This window comes from Camellia sinensis, chromosome 2 (genome assembly GCF_055761805.1).
Source record: "Camellia sinensis isolate YWXY chromosome 2, ASM5576180v1, whole genome shotgun sequence".
NCBI classification, from domain to species: Eukaryota; Viridiplantae; Streptophyta; class Magnoliopsida; order Ericales; family Theaceae; genus Camellia; species Camellia sinensis.
This window is the reverse complement of record NC_138962.1, coordinates 67536503-67556940: the sequence shown is the minus strand read 5'-3', so window position 1 is coordinate 67556940 and position 20438 is coordinate 67536503.

The following is a 20438-nucleotide window of genomic DNA, read 5'->3' as shown; positions in this document are numbered from 1 at the left end:
GCGAGTAATGACCGAGTGTTAGGTAGTGGAAGCGGATTGGCAACAGAACAGGTTTGAGGAACTTATGCTATTTGACAAAAGGAGGTTGAGGGCATTATATCATACACAGGGCTACTAGGGCATGATTCCTAGGGCTTTTAACAAGAAAGTTAAGTCCAAAAATCTCAAAGAAGGGGACATGGTGCTGAAAGACAACCGAGCTCCCATCCATGACCCTAGGGGCAAGTTTAGACCCAATTGGACTGGTCATTATATTATCAAGTCCATCTGGTCTGGAAAGGCGATTATTCTCATGGATTTGGATGGCTTGGAGTTTTCACAGCCAATCAACATGGACAAGTTGAAAAAATATTACCCCTGAGAGGCTCGCTAGGCCAAAAACCCGAAAAGGCGACCTAGGCTAAAGTTAGAACATGAAAAATTAGAAACAAAGAAAAACTAAGCTTGCATGGCCAAAAAACCGAAAGGGCGGTTTTGACAAAAATTAGAGCGCAAAAGGAGAGAGTTAATACTCGAGTGAAATCTAACCGAACTACGTAAGGCCTGATTCCCATTTTTGGGATACATAGCCAACTTCACCTCGAAATTCGGCCATAACGATCTCCAAATCAACTATCCTATTTCCATCATTTGTCAACTCAGTTGAATTGCCTCCATTTGGCAGAAAGGTCAGTTGAAGATAAGGCAGCGATGTTAATATAGTTGTGGGCGGTTATGATCTTCTGATTTGGGGTTGTACATCTTGAGAATGGATTCTATGTGTGTTAGGTGGTGATCGTTTCCGAAAATTGTTTTGAAAAGTTTTAATAAAGTGGATTATTTTTCAAAATTTACCTTTTACAACGTGAACCATTTTAGGACCAAAAGCAAAATTTTCAGTGCTCGCAACTTTAATTTTATTGATTTCAATGCAAACACATTCTCCAACTCTAAATCAAAGTTGTTTTTACATCATAAAACTAAAAAGAAAGATCAAAGTAGTAAAACCAGGGGCACAGCTAAGTTAAGTAGCTCTATGTCTTTTGCTTACACTCGTGGAAGTTTCTGTAGCTAAAGATGGCCCAACTTGTTCTTCGTCCTCAAGCCAAGCCAAGCACTCGCCAGAAAGGGCATAACTGAAGTTAGGGGCAGGGGCCAAAAGCTCCCTCATCTTCGAAGCAGTGAGGTACCAAATCAAGTGTGAACCACAAAGAAATGAAGCCGGGTATTCCACCTTTTTACCTGGACGTGTCTGATCATGCCAAAATTGACGTCTGAACTGGAAGGGGAAATAGAATATACCATGCATGAGGCCAATTAACTGTATACCCGGTTGTCATATTGTAGCTCATCTTTGTGAAGTTAAGCCAGGGCAATGCCAAGCTACGTCAGCCGCAAATCTACTGCACATCCAGTCACACCACAACCCCTCTGAAGGGAAATCCACTAGCCATTGGCGAAAGAAGTAAACTTGGGTTGAGTACTCGGGACAATGATCCACCACTTTCAACTTATCCATACCTAGGAAGCGATGAAAAATAAGAGAGATTAAAGAATAGAGAGATGTACGTTGAGAGAAAAGTAAGGAAAGGGCTAAAGAGGAAAATAGAGAATGAGTGTTGAGTGGCGTGAGGATCATAAATAAGAGGGGTGGGAAATGATACCTGGAGAAGCAGCGGGCTCCCTACAAACCGAGTAGTTTCTTGTCAACGGAAAGTATCAAGACCCATCAAAGTTTTGGCCAGTGCCAAGCCCATGCAACTTTTGCCCTCTTTCAAACACTGGGCCACTTCGGTCAACTGGATGCTGGCCATGCCGACACTAGGGGCAAAAAGGAATTGTGCAAGCAGGCACAAGCAGCGAGCATGTTGCCGATAGCCTCGCCAGAGAAGGTCACTCCTGTCTCTAATAGCGAAAAATCGATGAACTAAACCTGGGATGTCCAACTCCCCGTCATGAGCCAAGAATTGAGCCTCATGCAAGGGGAGCCCACACATCCATCCCAAAAAACAGGCACGGCCAAAATGGTTCTGTCAATGCTTTAAATTCTTTGAGCATTGGACACATTTCTTATGATCCGAAGTGAAACACATGCGTAATTGGGTTCCAACACTAGACTGCGGCATGGAGGAACAAAAAATAAAGCGGGGTGCAACTCAAAGGAAAAAGAGGGTTTAGGCCGAAACAGCGAAAATTCATCTTTTCTGAGCCATCTAAAGTGGTTATCCAGTCTCAGAGCCTATTATGGAGAAGGATTTCCATTTTGAGAGCAAAATACCAAAGACTTGTTATTCTACTGAGAAAATAGCTTAAGAGCACCTTTTATAGATTTTGAGAAAAAGCAGTGCATAACAGCTAGATCCCACTAGCCGACATCACTTTTAGAGTTTGCGGGCTCTAATTGGAGCCCGGCCGTGCTTATTTGGAGCCGGCTAGCTCTCAATGACTGCCCAGATCAGAGCAGTTGCAGGGAGGGCAGGTTCTCATCTTGGCGCAACGGAGCTGTGTTTTAAGTTTTGTCTTGTTTACATCAAGTGTTGTTTAGTGTTTTTAGGTTGTTTTCATTTTGTTTTTCTATCATCGAGTTATATTTTGTATTTTTAACTAGTTATAAGTTGTTATCTGATTCAAGAATTAATTCAAGAGCAAGTTTTCACGGTTCTAACGCCGTGTACAAGATTATCATGCAACGGTTGTGCCATACAGTCATCTCATGCTATGCAATACAAGAGAAGTCACCCAAAATTTTCTTTTCAAAACTTTCGAGTCCAAACCCGATCATTGTCTTACACAAGCAAAAACAAAAGAAAAGTTTTAAAAAACAAAATACAAGGGTGTATTTGAAGCTAGTTCTTAACTATAAAGTAAAAGAAAAGAAAAGAAAAGAAAAGTGAGTCATCAACCCATCATCGCCCTCTTCCTCCTCGGTTGTGGAAGAGGTGCGTCGCTGTCGTCATTGTCGTCACTGGGGTTGCTAGACTACATGTCGACCTCATCCCCCTCATCCTCAGGGGTCGTGTACCCCTCAAAGGACTCCTCAGAAGGTGAGCATTGCCTCGCTCTACCTCTCCCCCGGTCGGCCCATCCTCTGCCTCTCACTAGACCCCGTCTTCCTCTCCTCCCAATTGAAGGAGGTCCTGTAGGTGCAACTGGTGTCGACTCAATAGAATGGTAGACAAGATTGCAACAAAAGTGAACTATAAATAGAGTATACCTCAATCCCTATGAGTAGCTAAAGCATTTTATTTCATCCGCACCATGAGGAGCAGCCGGTCAATCGTCCGGAGGAGGTCATCAGCATACGCCGCGGGTACCTGTAAAAGGAAGAGAATTTAAGAACAGTGGATAGAAATAACAAGGTACAGTGAATAAAAATTGTCGAGGAGAGAAAAAATAAAGTGCAGTGGGTACCTGCTCAATGCCGGGAGCAATCACCAGTCTGCGATCCCTCTCCTCGATATGCTCAAGGGAGATCTGCTCAATCACCCCGTCTGGTCGCATGTATATGACCTCGGTAAGAATCGTAGGAAGCCCAAGAATAGGAGCGGTAGCAAGGTAGCAGCGGCGGCAGCCTCGGGTAGTACACGGGCTACACCCCTGGTAAGAAGCGCCATCACCCGGGTCTGTAAGAATGCAGTAAAATCGCCGGCCTCATGGTGTCTATCACCGTCCTCTCCCTACTTCAGGTGATCGATCAGAGGCCCATCGTGAAGATCGTCGGTAATCCTCAGGCCGGGAGGAGGAGGATGTGGAATATCGAGATTAGCCTGGCCTCGGGTCTGGCAGATAAATTGCTTCCCCAAATAGTATGCCCTGCCGAAAGGGCCCTCGAAAAGGATCCGCATGGTGGAGGCCTCCCATACAGTAGCATAAATCACCCTCAAAGACTGAGAGATGCCCGCCCAAGGGTGCCAGTCAACTTGTGAACAAAATAGACTATGCAAAGAAAGCGACCGATGTCAAAGATGTAAGTAGTATGGAAACAGTGCAGTATGGGATAATAGTATAGAAACAATACAATGTGGGATAATAGTATGGAAACAGTGCAGTGTGGGACAACAGTATTGAAACAGTGCAGTGTGGGACAATGGTATGGAAATAGTGTAGTATGCACATAGTACAGTGAAAGCTAGAGGTTAGCATTGTTACCTGATCTGCGACGACTATATCAAAGAAGCGGTGGAAATAAGGGAAATCCTAATCTACGCGTTAGCGACGCTCAAATTGAGAGTTGTAATACCGAGAGCGGGGTACTGACAACTCAAGTAGTCGTACTAGGACCGGAGCAAATGAGGTGAAATATGTGTAAACCCATAGCTACAAGAAAGTAAATAAGCAATTATGAACAGAGCAATAAAGCTGATAAGATAAACAAGGAATGGAAAGTAAAACAAAAAGAAGAAGTGTGAGGCGTACCTCCCAAACTCGCCAATAGCTACCAAGTAAGTCTGCCTTACGGCGAGATATAGAGCTCATGTAGCAATACAGGGTGGCTAGGCCGGTGCCAACCTAGTCATACTCCCCCACTTGCTGCAGATGAACTAGTGCTCCCAAGAGATAAAGCCCCACGATATTTTCCCTATTCGCAAACAAGATAGTACCGAAGAGATACATAAGAAATTCGCGAGCGTACTGGGTGACTTCCTCTGGAGTAGTTGGTTGAAGATTAGAGAAGTGCTCCAAGAACCATCTGTATCTCACTATCCCAGAACCGACAGCGTCTGGGATCACTCTGAAGAAGTGGAGCTGGGTAACTCTCCACTGTGTCATGTCCGGATCAAAAGGGATCGGGCCACCAACCTCGACCCGCAGGGCAGTGAGCATCGAGAAGTCGTACGAGGTCAGAGTCAGCTCCTCGATCAACGAGAAGTGAAACGAATATGTGGTGTCCCACCATCGCTCCACTAGGGCCTATGTAGAAATGGGTCAGCCCTCATCTGCACCAGTCCTAAGCAGAAACGCCCGAAGCCAGTGCATCGACTAATGCACGAACCTCCGCAAGAAGCCTCTCGTACTAGTGTCTGGGGCCAAAAATAGACCTGTAACCTCTAATCCACCTGGCCATCACCTGTAGTATGGGAATTTTGTCAGTATCTATAGTACCTTGAAAGGAATTCAAATATGCTCAAACAAGAAAAGAATTGTGCTTACCGTGGAGGAATCGGCAAACAAGTGCTCGGTGGCCTCCTGCAATAGGATATCCTCGTCAATCCCCAGAATAAGGCCCTCAAATCACAGGAGAAAGGACATCCTCGGCCTCTATATCCTCACCTAGGGCGACACCAATGCCCACGACAGGGTCGGAGATGGGAACCTCATCACTAGCCATGGATGGAAAGTGGGAAAATGGAGAAAAGTGAGTAAGTGAGTGAGTTAGAGTGAAAAACCCAAAATCCCAAACCTTAGGAGAGAGAAAATGAAGAGAAAGTGAAAAATTAGAGAAAGATGGGAAAGTGTGGATAAAGATGTGAGAAAGCAAGAAAAACCAAGAGGGAATCCCTAGACTCAACGAAATCAAATTTTGTTCGATTCAAAACGTAGAGGTGTGAGTGGGTTTTACGAAAATATTCGCAAGGGCTTGTGGGTTTTGCGAAAATAAGGAAAATCTAGAGAGAAAAGAGGCTTAAAGAAGGAGAGGAAGGTTTTTCGGATGTAGGTTTGTGTGGAAGAAGGGTTGGGTTTGATTTAAACCAACCGTGGGTGTGGCATTTGCCAAATCTGCCCTCACTGCCATCACCAGCCGACCGACTCTTTTTAAGCCTAGTTGTACTTCGTTGGAAGTCGACCGGCTCCAAATGCAAACCCAGTTTTGGTTTTTGTTTGTTTCAGTGTGTTTTAGTGTTGGGTTTCAATTTGCCTTGGGAAAGGTGTAAAAGAAAATAGGGGAGTAGAAACAGTGAAGAGGGTATCGAAGGAGAAAAAGAAAGTAGAAAAGTGGAAAGTGAAGAAAAGGAAAATAAAAAACGAAGAGGTGAAGAATCTAGAAAATATATATGAAAAGGAAAAAAAAAAAAAAGAAGAGGAGAAGAAAAAAAGAGGAAAAGAAAAAATAAAAAGAAAGGAAAAAGTTTTTGTATTGTGCTCGGTTTTAATCATTCAATTTGTTGAATTCATAGGTGTTTAAGATCCGTAATTTGTTTAACTCATGTTTTATTAATTCATAATTGGGTAATTGTTTAATTAGTTAGAGCTCATAATTTGTTTTGTTTAGAGTTGTTCTGAAGTCATAATTATTTCGTTTCTCGCATTATTAATTCATGCTTTGGTCTATTATCTCGTTGTTTTGAGAATTTGTAATGTGTTCCATTATTCAAGCTAAGTCTATTTTCAAAATTGGCAAACTTGCTTGTAAACTTTGCTATTTCAAGCCTAGTTTTTGATTTGTGCGTTTCTTTTATTGAATTGTGGAAATTTGTGTTTATGCTTTATATTGTTCTCTCCGTGGACTTCATGGGTTCATTTTTCGAGGCCTTCACAGGGATGGGATAATCTTGCTCTATTCTGATTTGTTTGCTTCTTCAGTGTATCCACCACCGTTCCTCTTGCGTGAGACGCGTTAGGATCGTTTAAATCGGTTAAAAACAGTAGGCGAGCCTGTTTGTTCACACTATCTTTCCTCCTCTCGCATGAGACGCATTAGGATTGTTCAAGTCGGTTAAAAACATCGAGTGTGCCTGGTGTTCACACCATTTTTCCTCCTCTCGTATGAGACACGCTAGGATTGTTCAAATAGGTTAAAAACATCGGGTGTGCTCGATGTTCACACCATCTTACCTCCTCTTGCGTAAGACGCGTTAGGATTATTCAAATCAGTTAAAAATAGCAGGTGCGCCTGTTTGTTCACACCATCTTTCCTCCTCTCACGTGAGATGCGTTAGGATTGTTCAAATCGGTTAAAAACATCAGTTATGCCCGGTGTTCACACCATCCTCCTCTCCTCTTGCGTGAGACGTGTTGGGATTGTTGTTTTCTTCGGTTAAAAACAACAAGTGTGCCAGTTTGTTCACACCTCCTTTTCCCCTTTCGCATGAGACGCGTTAGAATCTTGAGTTCCTTAGTTAGAACCTTGGGTGCACTCGGTGTTTACATCACCCTCCACCTTCCCTGCGTGAGACGTAGTTAGGCTGGTGTCTTTCCTGTATGGGACATGGTTTGGTTTGCACTCTCTTTGTCCCCGTGTTTGTTTACTCACCTCTTTCCTTGTGAGACGCAGTTTTGAGTTGTTTTGCTTTTGTTCAGGTGTTGCATACCTGCTTTTGCTTATAGTATTGTTTTGTCGCTTGTTATTTACATTCTTGTTTCATTGCATGATCATAAGTTATGTTTCCTGCATATCATTTTGTATTCCGCCCTTAAACTATGCAGGTTTGATTCCTTGCAAAGGGGATAAGTAGGCAACCTTCAGGTTCAACCTTTGACAATTGTATTTTGATTTGTTTTCTTGCCCAAGTCTTACGGCCTCGTCAAATGGGTCATCTTTGGCTTTGACATTCACTCACATCATTCCATGACTTTGAGTTCTGTCAAAGAGGGGCAACTGTAGACACCCCATTTTTGACCGCCCGCAAGACTTGGACGCTTTGTCCTGTGCACTCAATGATGAAAGTTACGTTAAGTGTGGTTCGAGTTCTCAATGAGGAATTTAGGTTCAAGCTCCAAAACCATTCCCAAGCCTTTCATATTCATACTATTCTTACCCCAGAAATTCATTTTTGAACATTGTGCCACCTTACACTGAGTTCAAAATGGTGGAACAGGGGAGCACATTGGGAGCCGACCATACCACGTTGGAAACTAGCCATGGCCATTGGGAGCTGGCCAACTCTCTTTAGCAAGAAACATTGTTCTGGGCTAGAATCAGCCAGCTATCTATTTTTTAAGATAGTTTTACCTATTTTGCTCAAATTCTATAAATACAAGCATATGTCTCTGTGTTAGAGGTTGGAAAATTTTCAAAGAAGTGAAATAACCCTTGAGAGCTCCCTCTTCTTATGCAAGCTAACTTTGAAATATTTGATCATCCTTACACTATATCTATACACCATACACAACCTTGGAGCCATAACTTAGAACCTTGGTTAAGCATTGTGAATGACAATTCAAGTTTGAGAGTATGCTTGGATCGAGTTTGGTTCACAAACAAGAGCTTACCTCCTTCATGAGGTATAAGCTTACCACCTTTGTATTGCTTTCATTTTTATCTCCCTCTGGCTATTTCTTGTGTTTTTGGTAGTGTTTTGATCCTAGATTAAGTGTTGAAACTCGAGTTTGAATAGCTACCAAAGGGTAGAGAGGGTTAACCCCCTTTCTTACACTCTACTTCATAGCTCACACCCTCTTCTCTTTGACTTTTTAAACTGATTTCTAGAGTTTAAAAAAGGCTAAAAAACATGGTTTGAGATCTCAAAAATGGAGAGGTTAGCCATCTCTCCTTTCTCTTGTTCACTAGCCTTGCATTTCCTTGTTCTTTCCTACTTTTTTTATGCTCTTTAACATGATTTTTGGCCACTGTTTTAGTATATTAGCAGCTGTTTTAGGGATGTCCTAATTTATTTAATTAGTGTATGCTTTGAATATCTAGCTTGTTATGTTGCAAATCCTCATATCTAACTTATTGTGTTGTGCTACCCATGCTTTGATAGCTTTCCTTTGGTTAATTTTCATGTCGTGTCAAGAGTCTCATTCTAATAATTGATCCCACAATCATTTATGTAACATCCCTCTTCTCTTCTCTTCTTTTCTTTAAGAGTCACTTTAACAGATCGACGGTTATTCAAAGCATGAGAACGAAACTTATGCTCAATGGCTTAATCTCTACGGAGATTCATCGTCGAGGCATAGGCTCTCTTTCATGCTTAGGATCACTTCTCGTTTGAAGTTTTTTCTCATTTAGTGGACTTAATCATCACTTTGGACAAACTGATTAAAGAATGGCAAAGACTAATAAAATCAGCTCAAAATGAACTAAACCGACATAGAGAAAATGTTTAGAGTTGGTTGGATTTGGCCGAACGTTATGCCGAGTCCATCATTCTGAGAATTGTCACTTATCAATCCATGATATGCTGATAAAACTTGGGGCGTGTTTACTTCCCTCTTTGAGCCTTCATGATAAGAGGAAGGGATGATTTTCCATTGCATTTATTCAATTTTGTCCAAACGTGATCGAAATCATCAAGCCATCAAATTGTGCTTGTTGGTGGTTTCGAACTCGAAATCACTCTTCTCTTGAGGTTCCCATGACAGAAAGGGGTAAAAGGGACAAACATGGCCTAAAAAGGCTCTATCTACACTGGTCTCACCTCAGAGCACAAAACATTTTTTGGCATAACATTTAGAGCCGGCTGGCACTTTTTTGGCCCGGCCAGATCTCATGTGGAGCTGGCCGGCTCCCATTGTTTGGTAAACAGAGATTTTTTGACAGAAACAGAGGGCAGTGGCTGAAGGTGAGGCAGAGCAGTCTGGGCAAATAGAGCAGTTTCTGAGCACTATGCATGCATTCATTGGGTCTCCTGGTTGTTTGAATCGATATTCTCATTATGATTGAGGTAATTACTTATTATTGTTTATTTGGAATTGTATGGCTAGTAAAAGTAGATTGCTAGTTTATTTCTCATTATTCTTGCTATAATAACTTAGCTAGTTAGTATTCATTCGAATTTGAAATAATTAGTTTAATTCGAACATTCGGACAATTATGTCTTCCAACCCCATTTCTTTCTCCCTTTTATTTACTCGCTTATAATGGTAGTGTAGAGCATCATGTTTCTTTAGCGTTTCTCATGTTCACATACACTCGTCTTACATGCATTTCGATTTGGCTCATCATACTAACCAATGTCGATTTCAAATTCATTGCTTGAATACATGTTTATCCCATGTCTTGGATTGAATCAAATACCATGCTAGTAGCCGAACTTGTTATTTGCATAATTGTGTGTGTTGCATTAGTCATATTGAATTGTTTAGGGGCATGTATATTTTCTAATTACTTTGCTTTGTTTGGCTTGCCTTGGAGTACTAGGTGAGCACTTTTTGCTTTAGCATGTTGCATTGGATGTGATTGTTTCCATAACAAGCATAATACCATGAGACTAAGTGCCTAAGTGATATATGTGTTTGAATGCCTGTGGATGAAGACCTTTTTTACTTAAGTTGGAATATGTTGATTAATGCCAATACAAGCTCGCTTTTTCAAGTGACATGTATGTAAAACCTTTTTTTCAAAACAAACATAAAATCAGTGAGTTCCAAATTTTGTAAAGTGGTCTATAGTTAGCGCATTCATCATAGTTAGCAGCTCCGTATCAAGGTCACGATCGATATCGTCACTAGCATCAATATCATCACTAGCATCAATGTCATCACTATTATCAATGTCGATATCATCAATAAGAAAACCTTTAGGCTTGTTATCCAGGAACCTGTTCAGAAATACCGTAATGAAAGGAACATAGGAGTTTGTCACCAATAGCATAATAATCGGAACAATAGCATATAATGTAAACAAGAATCACGTCATGATTAGTAGATTCCGATCTTTGATTGGACGAGTGGGGTGCTCAATTCATAACTTTTCTCTCTCATAGTTAAGTTCCTAAGCCGAGACACTTTGGTGATGACAAACACGTGACCTTTGGCACGAGTCATGGGTTTCCTAAATTTTTCAAAAATATTTAGATGGCGACTTTGAAATCTAACAATGTAGTCCATTTTTGGCATTTTTGATTAAAATCGATTTTCCAAAAGAATTGACCGATTTTGACTCATTTGTGATTATTTATTTCACATTACACTTGTGAAATCAGATTTAGAACCACGGGAGTCCGAACTGTAGGGCTAGTCGTATCCAAAAGGAGCACAAAAAACAAGCTACAAGAAGCCAAGGCTATCCTCTTCTTCGAAGCAAGTGCCTTGGCAAGATGGGCAAATTCAAGCATAATCCTTAGAAAAGAGGTACAGAAAAGAAATTTGCAAATCCAGTATAGAAGAAAAGAAAAGAACTCTCTGTCTGTCATAGGGCCTTCCTTCTTATTCTTAAAGTTCACAAAATCACTAAAGGAAGAGTTCAAAGGGGAAATAGAGAAGGAGACCTTAAAGTCAGGGTAATCTAGACCGAAAGGGGTACCAATGGGTGATAACCCTAAAAGATGGCATATATCAAGGACAGTGGGGGTCGAGAAATCAAAAGAGAAGGATGTTGAAGAAAACCTGGTCTTGAAACAGCTTAAGAAGATTCAGGCCGACATATCAATCTGGGGGCTAATCATGGCATCTCGGGAGCATAGACAGGCACTGCTGCTAGAGGCAATGAACCGGACCAAACTCCCTATCGAAACCACTGCTGACCAATTGGTATCATTGGTTACATCCGGGGATGTTACGCCAGTGATATCTTTTATAGATAAAGAGTTACCACCTGAGGGTGCTAACCACAATTGGCCCTTATATGTAACGCTGGAAAGTCAGAAAAAATGGATTCCAGTGGTGTTGGTAGATAACGGATCGGCGATTAATGTATGCCCGGTAAGGACCGCCTATGCCATCGGTGTGAGGCCGACTAACTTTACGCCCACGACCCAAGCCGTTTAGGCTTATATGACAATACGAGCCAAGATGTCATGGTAATGTTTAAGAGCCATATCCTACTCGGCCCGTCTGAGCATCAGGTTAAATTCTATGTCATGGATGTTTCGGACACTTTCAATCTACTACTGGGAAGACCCTGGCTACATCAGATGAGGGTTGTGTCATCAATGGTCCATCAGTTGGTAAAGTACGCCTTTAAAGACGAGATTGCTACTGTGTACGGTAATTTTGCAATCCATCCTCCCCAGGGGACTTGTAGTTCGACTTTGCATGCCCCTTTTCGGAAGACGAATAAGCCCTACAGTATCGGACTCCCACGGTTCTGAATCTGATTTCACATGTGCAATGTGAAATAGATAATCACCAAAAAGTCCCAATTCGGCAAATATGTTGGAAAACTGATTTTGAATCAAATTGCCAAAAATGGACTATTTTGCCAGATACAGAGTCACCACCTAAATATTTTTTAGAGAAATTTAAGAAACCCATGACTCGTGCCAAATGCCACGTGTCCGTCATCACCGAGATTGTCTTGGCTCGGGAACTTAGGTATGAGAGGGGAAGGTCATTAATTGAGCACCCCCGCTCGCCCGATCAAAGATCGGCCTCTACTAATCATGATATGAATCTTATCTACATTATATGCTCTTGTTCTGATTATTATGCTAGTATTACTATTTGATGCGCACACACATGTATAGACTAATTTGCAAGAATTGGAACACTTGATTCATGTTTGTTTTGAAAATTGTTTTGAATATGTACCACTTGAAAAAGTGATCGCATATGAACATTTACTCAAATTATTCCAATTCAAGCAATTAGCCTCCATCCATAAGCATTCAAGCAATTATAGCACTTAAGTAATTAGCCTCATGGCAAGCATGCTAGACATGGCAACATCAACATGAGATATGCTAAAGGGAGTAAAGGCTTACCTAGTACCCAAGCCAAAATAGAAAACTAGTTAGAAAAATACACGATTCCTAACTATGCAATATAACTAATGCAATATATGTGATATGCAATTAATAGGCTCGGCTACTAATATGGCATATGAAGCAATTTGATAGCATGCGGCTTAAGCACGTATTCAAAGAAGTGTTAAACTAACAATGCAAGTTAGAATGATGAACCGAGCCTCAGTGCATGCAAGGCAAGTGGATGCAAACATGAAGAATGCTAAACAAAACATGATGCCCTAATCTAATCAACATAAGCTAGTAAATAAAAGGGAGTAAGACGTGGGGTTGGAAGACATACACATTATTACAACATTGCGCGCCCTCACGCAGGAGGGTCTGAATAAACTAACTAGCTAAACTAATTAACTAGCTATTACAAAACGAATTAACTAACTATGCTAGCTAGTTATTACAACATCACAACTAATTAGTTATTCTAGCTAATTATTACAAATTGGAACTAACTAATTAATTACACTAATTAATTGATTACAAAATTCTAATTAGCTAACTAATTAATTACAACATGAATACAACATGAAATAAAGTAACTAAATTAACTAATTAGCCTTGGGAAGCGAGGGATGCTCATGTATGCCCTGATTTCCACCCAAAAAAGTCATTGTTCTGCTGCCAGATGCCTCTGTTGCACAGTAGAACACTTGCACTGATTTCCACCTCCAGACCAACTTTGTTCCACTTCAAAAGGACACTGCTTCATTTTGCACTAGTGGCCGGAAGAGGGTCTTCCGTCCACTGATGGTGGCCTGCTGGCCACAAAAAATGGCCTACCGGCCACTGTTGACTAGATTGTCCTGCAGCAACAAAGAGCAAATAGAGCAAAGACAGTGTATTCTCAAGGGTTTGTTTGCACAATTTACCACTCCTTATCATCAAACAGCTCAAAGGAGTAGTAAGTTTAATTCACAAACCACCAATTAATGCAATTTTATTGCATGATGTCTTATGAATCAAGTGTGCAAGTTCAATGAATGCAATAAAACAAGACTCTCAAAACCACCTCCCTGTCATGAAAGAACAAGGGAAGTAGTTGACAATGAATCTTGAATCGTTTTCATCACTAATGAGTATGAAACGACTCAAGACTCAAGGGTTCAATTAATGCCCGATTGAACCCAAACCAAATTATTATCTTACACCTTTTTATTCACCAATTTTATTACTCCATTTTAATTTACCTCTCCATTCTTTAATCAATTAAGTCCACAAGTGAGTTTAAGTTCTTTAATGGAAAGAGGGCTCAAACCAAGTGTTGTTTTAGGTATGAGAGGAGTATCATGCCATTGGTAATGAACCCCCAAAGGGATTAACCCATTAAGCACAAGACCTTAATCTCATGCTTTAAACAAGCAACTAGTTTGAAACCACTTTCAAAACAAAACAAAAGTCATGAAAGGAGGGAGATTGCAGAGGTGATTAAGAGTAATCACAAGTATGGAAAGCCATAAATAACTGCAATCAACTCAAATAAGGTGGTGTCTAATGCCTAAAATGCCAAACTCATGAGGACAATTACACTACAATCATGCAAAATAAAGCTCAAATGCAACAAATGCTTAAAGACAATCCTAAACAAGTCCTACTTAAGACAAAAATAGCTAGATTAATATGCTAAAATATGGAGCATGTTAGACTAGTATGCAAAACACAAGGAAGGGAGGCTAACCCCTCCAATTTTGGACTTCAAACCATGATTTTAGCCACTGAAATAACTCTGAAAATTAGTGTTTAAAAGCTCAAAAAAAGATAGTGCAAAGGTGGGAAACACAAGGGTAAAGGCCTTGAGGACAAGGTGTAAAGAAGGGTGAACCGCCCCTCAATCTCTATTGGCCTTAAAACCTAAGTTTCAGCCCAAAAATACAGAGTTTTTATAACCTAAAAAAAATTGGAAAACAGTAAGAAAAAGAGTAGATACAACAAGTAAAGAGGCAAAGCTTTATACCTCTTGAAGAGGAAATCAATTCCAAGCAATAAACCAAGACAAACACACCCTCAAGAGCTCAAACAAGGCTCAAAGATACCTTAACTCAAAGATGGAGAGCTTTCGTTGAGAGTGTATAGGTAAAGGTGAAGAGTGTATAGGCAAAGGTTGAGAAATTCGCAAGAGAGAGAAAGAGAGAGAGAGAGAGAGAGAGAGAGAGAGAGAGGAAAAAATTTGCTCCAAATTTTTTCTAACCCCATGGCAAGAATGGAGGTCCTCTATATACAGACAAACATGCAATTCCCTCAAAAACATCCAACCATACACGTGGAAGCAGATGCAAGCATCTGTACAAACAGCTGGCACAACTATCACAAAATATCTATAAAAGAAAATGGTGGCCTGCAGGCCACATCAGTGGCTGACAACTAGAAGTGATGGCCGGCAGCCTAAGGCATTGGCCAGTAGGGCACCAGAGATTATAGGCTTGAAGATCCAAGGTTTGGTCCAAAATAGGGCAACAGGGGTGCAAGGTTTAAAAGGCTCAAAGCTGTGGCATTTTACTGAGGACTTCGAGCACTTGACAAGTATATACACTCATTATCGGGTGTTCAAGCGATGACGTCCAAGTCGTAAGGGCCGTCAAAAATGGGGTGTCTACAAGACTATCGCGTCATTATTGGAAATCATGCATGGGGAGGAGGATGTGTTCCTTTCTGGCTTCTCTCTGGTAGAGGCCCAATTGGTCCAAACTATCATGACGGAGGACGATAGGAATTACGTGAGTGCTCAGTCTATCTATATGATGAACAAATAGGGACATATTCCTGGATCAGGACTAGGCAGAAGTGGCCAGCAGGGAGGTACTATTGCTAAGGAGATGAATCACAACCTTCACGCTTTTGGATTGGGATACAAACCTATCGTTGTAGATTGGCAAAGAAAGTGGAAAGAGTTGCAAGGAAGGATGAAAGCACAGAGGACTTGAAGGCAGTATGAATTAGTCCACAAACCAATATAGGGAACCCTCAATGGCTGCTTTGTCCGCCAAGGGGAGGATTTCCCCTTTTGTGGATTTCCAAAGCCTTGGTTTGATAAGGAAACAAAGGCTAGGTACCCAGGGTTCAAGATTTTCTTCAAACACTAGTTACCGGAATAGGAGGATGAGCAGACGGACTTAAGCACCCGTACAGATCAAAACAGGACTGCAAGCCTGGATATTGAAGAAGAAGAGTTGTTGCGAAAAGCGCTGGCTGACCTACTGGCAAGTTCTACTACTGGAGCTGAGTCCTCCAACTTAGGGCAAAGTTTTACTATCTCAATGATCGAGGATACACCGACAGCAGATTTCACTAGTCTCATCGTGGATGCATACGAGGCTCCACGCCTGGTTTGGAAGTTTGAGCAGAGCGCCATCAGTAGTTCTAAATCGGATAGAGAGTCTGAATCTGATTCCACTGAGTCTGTGGAGTCGAAGTCAAATTTTATTTCCTCTGAGTCTGGTACTTCCGGAAGTGGTAACCCGGATACCAAAGTCCTGTCTAGGTCGTCTTTTCAAATTTTCCTTTGAGTCCACTGAAACCAAAGATCCAGACTTTTTGAATGGGAATGCAGTAGACTTTGCTTACTTCTCTGTGCCTTTGGTTTGTTGTATTGATCTTGATTTTCAAAATTTTGACTTAACGAAGAGGAAGAAATTCATATGGTTTTGAAAATTTTGGTTGATCATGAGGAGGAGATGCGTGTTAAGCCCTGTACAGATGAAATCGTATCAATTAATATGGGTATTGAGAAGAGTCCCTGCTTGGTCCAGATCGGGTCCATGTTGTCTTCGGAGGAATACAAGCGTTTAATCACTTTATTAAAAAATTTCAAAGATGTTTTCACGTGGTTCTGTGAAGACATGCCTGGAATCAATTCTGAGATTATACAGCATCAGATCCCTCTTGACCTTGAGGCCCGACCAGTTGAGCAGAAGCTACGCAGAGTCTGTCCGGATTGGGCTTTGAAGATTAAGGAGGAGGTCACTAAACAGATCAATGCAGGGTTCTTACTAGTAGCTGAGTATTCGATGTGGTTAGCCAATATTGTTCTGGTTTCGAAGAAGGATGGCAGAATCAAAGTCTGTGTCGACTTTAGAGAGCTCAATAAGGCCAGTCTAAAGGATGACTTCCTTATGCCACACATAGATGAGTTGGTAGACTTCACCGCCAGCCACGCGCTGTTATCATTCATGGATGAGTTTTTCGGGTATAACCAAATTCTGATGGCACCCGAGGATAGGGAGAAAACTGACTTCACTACTCCATGGGGCACCTATTGCTTCTGAGTCATGCCATTGGGGTTAAAGAATGCTAGAGCTACCTACCAAAGGGCTACAACCACTATTTTGCACGACATGATCCACAAAGAAATTGAGGTGTACATGGACAACATGATTTTTAAATCCAAAGAGCGAGAACGCCACTACACTGCACTGGAGAAATTCTTTCAACGAATCATAGAGTATAGATTGAGGCTGAAACCCCAGAAGTGCACCTTTGGGGTGACAACAGGAAAGATGTTGGGTTTCCTAATCACACAGAGGGAAATTGAAGTGGATCCGTCCAAAATCAAGCCATCTTAGAAATTCCACCACTAAGGACTGAAAAGGAGGTGCGCGACTTTCTGAGTAAAGTGCAATTCATAAGGCAGCTTATTTCAAAAGTAGCTTTGACTTGTGAACCACTATTTGATCTCTTCAAGAAGGAAAAGAAGTTTCAATGGGACGATCGCTGTCAGTTTGCCTTTGAACAGGTCAAGCAATATTTGCAGAATCTACCTGTGTTATCACCACCAGAACCGGGAAAATCATTGATCTTGTACCTATCAGTGACGAATTCGACTATGGGGTGCATGCTAGCTTAAGAATCTAAAGCGAAAGTGGAGAAGGCCATCTACTATTTGAGCAAAAAGATGCTAGACTACGAGACCCGCTACACACCCCTCGAAAAAGCTTACCTAGCCTTGGTATGGGCTACCAAGAAGTTGAGGCACTACTTGTTAGCTCATTCTGTAATCTTGGTTTTAAGATTAGATCCTGTTAAATATCTCTTCGAGAAACCAGCGCTTACAGGTAGGCTAGCTCGTTAGTTGCTTCTTCTCTCTGAATTTGATCTCAAATATGTCACGCACAAATCTGTTAAAGGGAGAGCTGTAGCAGAATTCCTGGCAGACCACCTGGTAGAAGGAGATGAAGCAGTGGAATACTTGTTCCCAAATGAAGACATTCTATATGTAGAGGAGGAAACGTGGACGATGTACTTTGATAGGGTGGCTAATTAGTATTGTTATAAGATAGGTGTGTTGCTTATAACACCCGATGATTATCACATACCTTTAGCGTTCAAACTCCGGTTCAGAGTGTCTAACAATGAAGCAGAATATAAGGCGTGCATTGCTGGTTTGGAAGCCACTCTTGAACTAGGGGCAATTAGGTTGGACGTTATTAGGGACTCGAATTTGGTTGTCTCTCAAGCTAACGAGGATTGGAAGGTCAAAGAAGAGAACATGAATATGTATCATCAGGCCTTGAATATTCTGATTCTTAGGTTTGAAAAACTAACGTTTACACATTTGTTAAAAGAGAGCAACTAGTTCGCTATTGCGTTAGCAACTCTATCTTCCATGGTATACATCCCGCTGGGAGTGAAAATGTGTCCAATCATCATTGAACAGAAGTATACGCCTGCTTACCAGACCATCGTCACAATAAATGAGGTGCAAGACAAGAATCCCTGGTATTATGACATTTGGAATTTCCTATAAAAAGAGACGTATCCACCAGGGGAAAATGCCAAAGATAAACAGGGGATATGACGCTTGGCCGTCCAATTTATCATCTACGAGGGTAAGCTGTACAAGAGAGGTCATTTGGGAATGCACAAGTTATGTGTTAAAGAATAAGAGTCAAAGCGTCTGATGGAAGCCATCCACGGAGGAGAGTGCAGAGCACACATGAATGGTGTGATTCTGGCTCAGAAGATTCTCAGACAAGGCTATTACTGGTTGACTATAGAGGAGGATTATATTGATTTTGTTCGACGATGCCACAAATGTCAAATCTATGCTAATCGTATGAACATATTGCCGTCAAAGCTCTACAACATAACATGACTTCATCGTAGCCTTTTTCAGTCTGGGGAATTGACGTCAATGGGGCAGTCTTGCCAAAGGGTTCGAGTGGCCATGAGTTTATCCTGGTGGCGATTGACTACTTTACTAAATGGGTGGAGGCCCAGTCTTACTCTGTATTGAAGGTATCACATATGGCTACGTTCATCAAGAATAATATTATTTGCCAGTATGGAGTGCCAAATGAGATCATCTCCGATAACGGCTCGCACTTCAAGAAAGAGGTGGTGGATCTGCTTTAGAAATATAACGTGGTTTTTTATTAGTCATCGACGTATAGGCCACAGACCAATAGAGCAGCTGAGGCCGCAAACAAGAATGTGAAGAACGTCGTGCGGAAGATGGTTGAAACATATAGGGACTGGCCGGATAAACTGTCATTTGCACTTTAGGGCTACAGGACATCAATTCAAACATCTACATAGGCAACCCCCTATTCCCTAGTGTATGGAATGGAAGTTGTTCTGCCGATTGAAATTAAGGTACCGTTGCTACGAGTAATGGCCAAGTGTCAAATAGTAGAGGCAGATTGGCAACAAAATAGGTTTGAGAAACTTATGCTATTTGACGAAAGGAGGTTGAGGGCATTATACCGTATCTAGGGCTACCAACGCAGAATTGTTAGGGCTTTTAATAAAAAAGTGAAGTCCAGAAATCTCAAAGAAGGGGACATGGTGCTGAAAGACAACCGAGCTCCCATTCACGACTCTAAGGGCAAGTTCAGGCCCAATTGGACTGGTCCTTATATCATCAAGTCAATCTAGTCAGGGGGAGCGATTATTCTCATGGATTTGGATGGCTTGGAATTTTCACAACCGATCAACATGGACAAGTTGAAGAAATATTACCCCTGACAGGCTCACTAGGCTAAAAACCCGAAAAGGCAACCTAGGCAAAAGTTAGAGCATAGAAATTAGAAACAAAACAAAAACAAAAAAACTGAGCTCGCAAGGCCTAAAACCCGAAAGGGCGGCTTTGACAAAAGTTAGAGCGCAAAAGGAGAAAGTTAATACTCGAGTGAACCCTAATCGAACTACGTAAGGCCTGATTCCCATTTTTGGGATACATAGGTAACTTCATTCCGAAGTTCGGCCATAAACATCTCCAAATCAACTATCATGTTTCCATCATTTGTCAACTCGGTTGAGTTGCCTCCATTTGGTAGAAAGGTTAGTTGCAAGATAAGGCAGTGATGTTAATATAGTTGTAGGCAGTTATGATCTTTTGATTTGGGGTTGTACATCTTGAGGATGGATTCTATATGTGTCAGGTGGTGATAGTGTTCAAAAATTGTTTTGAAAAGTTTTAATAAAGTGGATTGTTTCTCAAAATTTACTTTTTACAACGTGAACCATTTTGGGACCAAAAGGAAAATTTTCAGTGCTCACAACATTAATTTTATTAATTTCAGCACAAACACATTCTCCAACTCTAAATCAAAGTTACTTTTACATCATAAAACTGGGGGAAAAAAAAGAAAAAAAAAAAAGAAAAGAGATCAAATTAGTAAAACTAAGGGCACAGCTAAGTCAAGTAGCTCTATGTCTTCAGCTTGCACTCGTGGAAGTTTCTATAGCTAAAGATGGCCCAACCTGTTCTTCGTTTTTAAGCTAAGCCAAGCACTTGCCATAAAGGGCATAACTAAAGTTAGGGGTAGGGACCAGAAGCTCCCTCATCCTCCAAGCAATGAGGTACCAAATCAAGTTTGAACCACGAATAAGAAATGAAGCCAGGTATTCCACTTCTTCACCTGGACGTGTCTGATCATGCCCAAACTGGCGTCTGAACCC